The following is an 8,066-nucleotide window of genomic DNA, read 5'->3' as shown; positions in this document are numbered from 1 at the left end:
TCCTATCCAACCTGCTGGCCCAGGAATTTCAGGTGCCAACACATCTGGAAGGCACTGAGTTGGGGAAGAAGAGTTTAGGTCAGGGTTTCTCAACCAGGGGTCCGTGGAACCCTAGGGTCCCATGAGAGGTCACTAGGGGTTCCCTAGAAGATCACAATTTATTTTAAAAATTATTTCAAATTCGGGCAATTTCACATTATAGAGGTTAAGTTTCATTCTTTATTTTTAGTTTAAGAACACTGTTAATGCAGGCCTACACGTGAGACGAATATAATAATTTTGTAACTTCTGGCCTATCTTTGAGCCTGAATATGCAGGGGTTCCCCAAGGCCTGAAAAATACTTCAAGGGTTCCCCTAGGGTCAAAAGGTTGAGAAAGGCTGGTTTAGGCATATTTGGGGCTGTGTGTCACAGCCCTGGAAATAGTAATATTTCTGCCCTGCGGTTGGCCAAGGAAGCTACTCATTGGGAGGGGTGGGGAAGTAGAGAAGTTTTGACAGAAGTTTCCATACTTTTTATTCATCACTGCATCTCTGTAATATTTCCACTCTGGGACTTCAACTGCACAATGGATGGTGCAAGCAGACCATTACTTAAGATTGGCATCTGAAGAACTCCAAAATAAAGAGCACATGGTAAGACTTTAGAATGATATATGTGCAAGTTATTTCAAGAATCCCTGAATAACATCCAGATTAAGTTAATCAAACCTGAAATGAATGGGACAAGTGAGTCATCATGACAAATTTCCTTATCGGTTTCAGTGTGTGTAACTTAATCTACTTACTATCCCTTCACAAGCAACAGGTTTGAAATGAAGTATTAAAAGAGCAGAACTAAGTAACAATAAAATTCCCCAAAGTGAGACATGCTGCACATAAAACCTATCTATCTGAATGTTTTTTTGTTTTTAAAGGAGCAATCTGTATTCCTTGGCTTGAAAATTACACTACATTTTAATCCTAAATGAAAATCTGGCTTGTGAAATATGAGCCTGCTGCTGCCTTTACATACTTGGGGGATCACAATCCCACTTTAGCTCCAGGAGTACAAGGTGGCATATGTAGCAGACCCCTCCAGTTTTCCCCGCAACAACCCTGTGAGGCATGTTGAGCAGAGGAGCAACCAGCAAGCTTCCATATGGAACAGTGGTTTATTGATCTTTTCTTTTTCTCTTGCTTGCTTGTTAATTTAGACATCATAAAGGCTCTAGGCAGATTGGAGATAAGGAGGATATTTGTCCCAATCTCAAGAGTTGGTTCTATAATATAAGATGCACCATAGAAAAGGCAGAAGCACTTATGGATCTTAAACTTAACCATGGTGTGACCAGCAAAAGTGACTTATGAACTTAGCAGACCGTACAAGAAGTCCTGCAGATTCCTTGGGCTTCAGTTGAGGAAATGAGCTTGAACTGGCTCAGAAAGGACATACAGGCTTTTTAAAGCAAATGCTAACCTTGGCTGAGCTTGGACAATAGGCAGGTGCAGCCATGGTTAATACGAAGAAGGGATCCCTGCTGGAAATCTCGCAGGGCTGTAGGCTACCTCAGGAAGTTGAAAAACCATCTCAGACGGCAGTGACGTCAAACACTTCCACGCTGTTGCCAAGAATACTACATGAACGTATCTATTTTTAATATACAGCATCGAAATGTAAGTTCAACAGCCCTGAAGATAACCACAAAAATTCAGCTTTACTTGCTCAATTTTCCAGTTTAACCCGGAGGGAACTAATCCTTTTATGACTCAGGGCTGAGGCAAAAACATTTGGCATGTGTCACAGAGCCACTCTTAGTGCAATTACTCCAAAGGTACTGGAAACTGGCTCGTGTGGAGGACCCTCATCTCTCCTGCCTATGGAGCACAAAGTATATCCAGTCAACCTTGCATGTTTCAAACGTTCGTTAGTTGAAATACCCATCCTCGTCTTCTAATAAAAACATTTAAGTCAGCATGTTGGCTGGGGAATTCTGGGAGTTGAAGTCCACACATCTTAAAAGTTGCCAAGTTTGAAAAACACTTTTTTAAGTCATCTCAGTTGAAGAAGTGTAAAACAATAAAGTGTAAAACAATAAACATTCTAGTCTAAAATTTATTTGGGCAGAGCTACAAAAGGCCTCTCTTTGCTGCCATCTGGCGGTCGACCAGATTTTCACTACCGAGATCGCGGTAGTCCTGGTTTATTATGCATCAGTATTAAGGAACGCTTGCTGACATTTAGCAGATCATGGATAAGCAAAGATTAAAAGCCGCTTCCGGAAGTTAGTGTATTCTCTCTACCCTGACACCCACCCGCGCCATCAGAGCATTTTACTGACTTTAGAATGACGTAAAAGCAAGCAGCCGACCAGTTCCGCGTCTCCATAGTTGAGGTTTCGGCCATTTCCGTGTCCTGTCGCTAATATTCGTGTCTGTTTCGGTGAACGCGAGCACTTTTGACTCGGATGTTTCAAATTTTTCTGGAACCTACGCTTCGGCCCTATATTACGGACTACTGTTTAGCTTTCACTGTAGAGGTAGAAAAAATTGCTAAGAATCAAGGCACTCTTTGATTTCCGGTAGAATATGAGCTTTTCTCTGAGCAGCATCGCTCAGGGGCGAGTAAAACATGTGAAAGTGTCAGCTGCTTCAAACCCCAGCGATGTGCCCAGCGAAGTCCTGGCTAAGGAAAACCTTATTCCCACGATTGCATAATAAAAAGCCTTGCCTGGGAGCACCCCAGTTAAACCGTTCTTGCTAAGGCAGGAAATGCTCGCCAGATGATTAATTAAAAGAACAAATCTAGATAGATTTACACTCCCTGCTCCGCCCCCAGTAGAAGATAGCAAGACCTGGTATCTCTGCAAGTGTTATTTATTTATTTACTGCGGGGAAAGGAAGCGTACAATCCAACTTTTGCAGACAAAAGGACGAATCCTCCTTGGTGCTTGGTGTTTTCGACTCTTTTCGGGCGCGCTCGGGCAGAGGCTCGTTTCTTTCCGACAACAGCGTTCGGGTCGTTTTTTTTCCCCGAAGGAGAGACTTCGGTTTTTCTCGGTTTTGTTCGTCTACTCTCGGCCCTTCCCGGTTTTCCCTCTTTCCCTGGGTTGCTGCTGCGATCCCAGCGCCTGAAGCTGGCTGGAGGGGGGAGACCGAAGAACGGGAGCGCTTCGTGGGCAAAAGGCAAGTTTAGGGGTGCGGGGTTGGGGAGTTAACTTGGTCATTCCACATAGGCTCCCCTCTTTCTGGACGGAGACGAGGCGACCAACCTTTTCCAGATCATCCGTGCATTGCGAAATCCTTCCCGGGGGTGTGCGCGAAATTTGTGCCATGCAAATCCACCATTCCTAGTCGTTGCCGGGGGTGGGGTGGGGGGGTTCGAAAAAAGAAGGGGCTATTCTCTGTATTGCAGCCGTCGACTCCTTTGTGTGTATGCACGGGGGGATCAAGTCTCTCCCCACGCTTTGGAAACAAAATTAAAATAAGGTCTACCTTTGGGAAATAGGAGCTAGGAAGGGGGACTGTGCGGTAAGGGGTGGGGGGAGAATTTCTGCTTATATTATTTTTTTCTGTGCTACTTCCTTCCCGCTCCCCATATGTGGAAAAAAAGGAGGGGGGACTTGTGCATTCCTGTCCCTCCTAATCTACTTGAGCTTTGCGCTGGTACTGTAATGCCCTCTCCAGACCAGAAGATACAATAAAATAATTTTTGAAGAATTTTGCAGAAGAAAATCGCTTGCGGGGGAGGGAAATCTGTCAGTTGAAGTGAAGTTGAGAAGGACCTTGCATTGCATCCCCCTCCAGAGTGCTGTGGCTTGTGGTGGGCAGAGGAGGAAACAGCTAAGTAGGGCCTGATGATCTACGGTTTGAATCTAGTCCTTGAACCCAACGCTGCTGGGGCGGGAGCAGCTGCCTTCACCCTCCCTTGATTTCAAAGTGAAAAAAAGAGGAAGCGGGTTGTTGTATCCCACCACAGTGAATAGTGAGGTTGTTGTTTTTTTTAAATCAGAACTTCTTTTCCCAAGATCATTCTCTCTGGGATTTGAAAGAGGCACTCCAAAGGCCTGCTGCACTTTGTCTTTTGAGTTTCCTTTTTGATGGTCTTCCGTGGTTCAAGAAAAAGGGATAGACAAATATTCCAGGCTTTGCAGGCACAAGCCAAATATTTTGGGTGCTCCTGGCTGCCAAATGTTTTGGGGCCTAGCAGGCGGCTTGCCTTATAGAAATGGCGGTGTCGCGCTGCATGGCTTTTTCCAAGTTGATTTCTGCTCTTTCTGCTGTGCTGGTGTTCACTGTCACAACCTTTGCCCCTGAATTGGTTTGCCACCTCTTTTGGACCAGCCTCCTTAAAGTCCATGCTCTTCGCATGTGCTGGGATTGCAGTTGTCAGCATTTGCATGAGAGATACCAGGGTCAGGAAGGTTATCCTATTGCAGGGTTTCTCAGCCAGGGGTCACTTGGGGTTCCCTGGGAGATCACAATTTATTTAAAAAATTATTTCAAATTCGGGCAACTGCACATTAAAGAGATACGTTTCGTTCTTTCTTTTTAGTTTAGGAACACTGTTAATGTATATAGATAGGCCTACACACGAAACGAATATAATAATTTTGTAACTTCTGGCCTCTATTTGAGCCTGAATGTGCAGGGGTTCCCTGAGGCCTGGAAAATATTTCAAGGGTTCCTCCAGGGCCAAAAGGTTGAGAAAGGCTGTCCTATTGCATTTACCATTTCAACCTGAATTTTAAAGTCTGTCTAACCTTTTTCTTCCACCCCTCTGGAGCTGCAGTGGGGCTCCCCTGTCTAGTGTTCATGTAGCGTCCACATCAAGAATCTAGTCCTCAGTTTTAAATGTTTATTCCTCTTTATTCCTGGTTAGGGCTCCTCCTCTTCCTGCTGCTTCTGCCTCTTCCTGCGCCCTGTGTTGTCATGAGCTCACCTGCCATCAAAGCTCTCCTCAGGCAGCTTCATTTTCCTCAGGATCCTTCCCCGAAGCTCCTAGGGCCACTTTTCCTGTTCCCCACCCCTGTTCCAGCCTGTACCCATCCAACTTTCATCCGACTCTGGTAAAATTAAGCCCTCTAGGGCAAGAGACTGTACCCCTTTTGTGTCTCGCACCGCACCTGGTGCTTTCTTCAGCAGAAATCCGGGGCGGGCTGCCACATCTGTCATAAAGTTGGTCCCCAAACAGACTCATTCTGAACTGCAGCAGCTGCCCACATTCCAGGCTGCATCTGGCGCAGCCAAAATGTCGCTTGCTCAAGCAGGCTCCCCCCCCACCACCACAAGCTTCAGTTGTCTCTCTCCCTTTTGCATCCCACGAAGATGGGCGCCTGAACCGTGTTCCTCATCTACTGTTTCAGGAGGAGCCTAGATTTTTATTTATTTATTTATCAAATTTATATGGCTGCCTGTCTCACAAGAAGTGACTCTGGGCGGCGTACTGCCAAAAATAAAAAAGCAATAAACATGTCAAAAGCAGTCAAATTAAAAAGTATTTTTTTTAAAAAAGCATAAAACACACAAGAGATTAGATCAGCAAGGGAGCCGCCTCAAGATTTCACCGGTCCCCTGAGACCCCCAGGCCAGATGACATAGCCAGGTCTTGAGGGAGAAATGCCACTCTCTTCTCTCCCAAGTTAGGGTGGCCCTAAAGGTTATCTATTCCATCCCTGGGAAGTTAAAATAAGGGACCCTTAGGACGTTGTTGGAGAGGATGGTGAGCAGATGAAGCAGCCGGGATGCTAGATCAGGAAACCTGGTGCTGTGAGCTGCGTTGGGCTTCACCATTCTTCAGTCCCTGCCAACATGGCCAAAGCAAGAGCGTGTGGGCGTTGGAGAAACAGAATCTGGAGGGCCCTAGGTTGCCCTTCTGCAAGTTAGACAATCTGATGGGAGCATAAGATTTGGAGTGGCCCCAAATTTATTTTAGGGAGTGAGGGATGTCAGGTTTTGGTGATTATTCTGCACTAAATGAGGAACTGTGAACAAAGAGCCAATTTCAGATGCATCCCATATGGACTTAATTAAAGTACAATTATTAAATATGCTGAGGCGAGTGAGGCCCACTTCGTGAGCTGTGGAGGGGTCAGAGGAGGATACTGTAAAAGCCATAGAAGTTCTTGGATATTCGAAGATATTGTAGGAGAGGAGCCATGTTCATCTGTGGTATCAAAAAATCAGAAGGAATCTGTAGCATCTTTTCGGGCTAGCAGGCTTGATTAAAAGGCATAAACTGAAAGGTGAATCTGATGAAGTGACCTACAGCTCACAAAAACCTATGCCTTTTAATCAAATGTGTTCATCTGAAAAGGTGCCTTCAGACTCTTTGATTTGGGGATATTAAAATTTAAAAAAGGCCCCTGGAGACTTGTGAGATCTACAGAAACAGCCCTTCCTGACTGAGATGGTGAAAATAAACTATTTCAAAGGGATAAGTGGAGAAGGGGCTTAGTTCAAGAGGGTGCAAGTTGTCCAAGGATCGTGGATTCGTATCCAGAATCACGAGGATGGGAATGATCATCCAGAGATGAATGAGCAATGGATATGAGCAACTGGGATCTTTTGAGAGGGAAATGAGAACAAAGCTTGCAAGCTTGTAAAAGGTGGGCTTGCTTTTTTCTCTCTTTCCTGCAAAATAAGCCTACCTTTTCTGTTCTGCCAACTGTAGTTACCCTCCTGGTATTTGTATGGTTGCTGGCTTGTGTATCTTAGAGTGCACTCTCAACCCATTAATGTTGTTAAATAGAGATGGAGAAGGTAGCGAAGAAAATGTGAGGGCCCAGATGTTGCTGGTTGGCTCTCTCAGCTCAGCAGACAGGAAAGGAGCGGTAAGTAACCAGGCACCATTTTCAGGAAGGTTGATGACAGAGAGGAGGCACATCCAGAGAATCTGCCTTTGGTGTTCTAGACTACAGTATAAAATGGACCCTGAAAGCAAGGTTAAAATAGCTCCTGAGTAGGATTCTCACACTCATACAGTTGCTCCTTCCAAGTGGGTGACCTGGGAAAGTTAATGGATGTCTTTGGAAGGACTTTCTATCATTTTAAGAGCCTCTTGAGCAGTGTTTCACAACCTCAGCAACTTTAAGATGCGTGGACTTCAACTCCCAGAATTCCTCAGCCAGCCTTGCTGGCTGGAGAATTCTGGGAATTGAAGTCCACGCATCTTAAAGTTGCTGAGGTTGAGAATCACTGCTCTTGAGAGTGCCCATGGTTTTATGTTAAATTCTGTGAAACCAAAGGTGTGAACTGTCCAGATGTTTGGTATTTAACCTTGACTTGCAGAATTCTCAGGAATGCTGGGGATTGAAGTCAGTATGGGAGATACTCCGGTGGGTGAAGGTTGAATTAGGAAAGAAAGGAAATATATTGAGTGTAATCAATTAAATCACCAAGTGCTACATTTTTGGTGGGAGGCCCCTCTTATTAACCAAAGCCAATCAATTTAAAGCAACATATATTAAGAACATGGGAAGGGTCTCGCCAAATCCGATTAAAAGGCCTCTTTGTCTCAGGAGCCTGGTCTAGACAGAGTGAAAAAGTAAAGCCTCCCTCAAATCAAGATTGACTTTTGGTGACTACAGGAACATTTCCGTGTTGTTTTCTTGGTAGCAGTATGGCATTCATTTGCCACTGTTTTCTCTGTAATTTTTTGTTTTACTTCCTATACTAGCATACAACCCTGGGATTTCCTAGTGGTCTCCCATCCAAGTACAAATCTACTCCACTATGTTAGATAACACTGAGACTTTAGACAGTGGCCAAATAGAACAGTCCCTGAGAAGCTCAAAAGCCCACAAGGAAGCAACACTGTCTGCCCTTTTATGTAAGAGAGTCTCACAGATACACTGACACAAGAGCTGGAAGTTTAATTTAATCAGCCTGACTATTGCCATTGCTGTTTTCTGATCTAATTCAATTTCATTTTCAGCCCATTCTCTACCCATAGAGCACTTTTCTAGGGAGAGTATCAGATTGTTGTATTTGGACAGGAGTTAACAAGACACACACACACACGCTAATCAGCCTGCTTAACATACGCAGTACCAGAAATTGTATGGGTTGGTTTGGGGGAAGGGCTGAT

Source organism: Candoia aspera, chromosome 1 (assembly GCF_035149785.1).
Source record: "Candoia aspera isolate rCanAsp1 chromosome 1, rCanAsp1.hap2, whole genome shotgun sequence".
Classification (NCBI taxonomy): Eukaryota; Metazoa; Chordata; class Lepidosauria; order Squamata; family Boidae; genus Candoia; species Candoia aspera.
The sequence above is the reverse complement of the archived record's forward strand: the minus strand, read 5'-3'. Positions refer to the sequence as shown.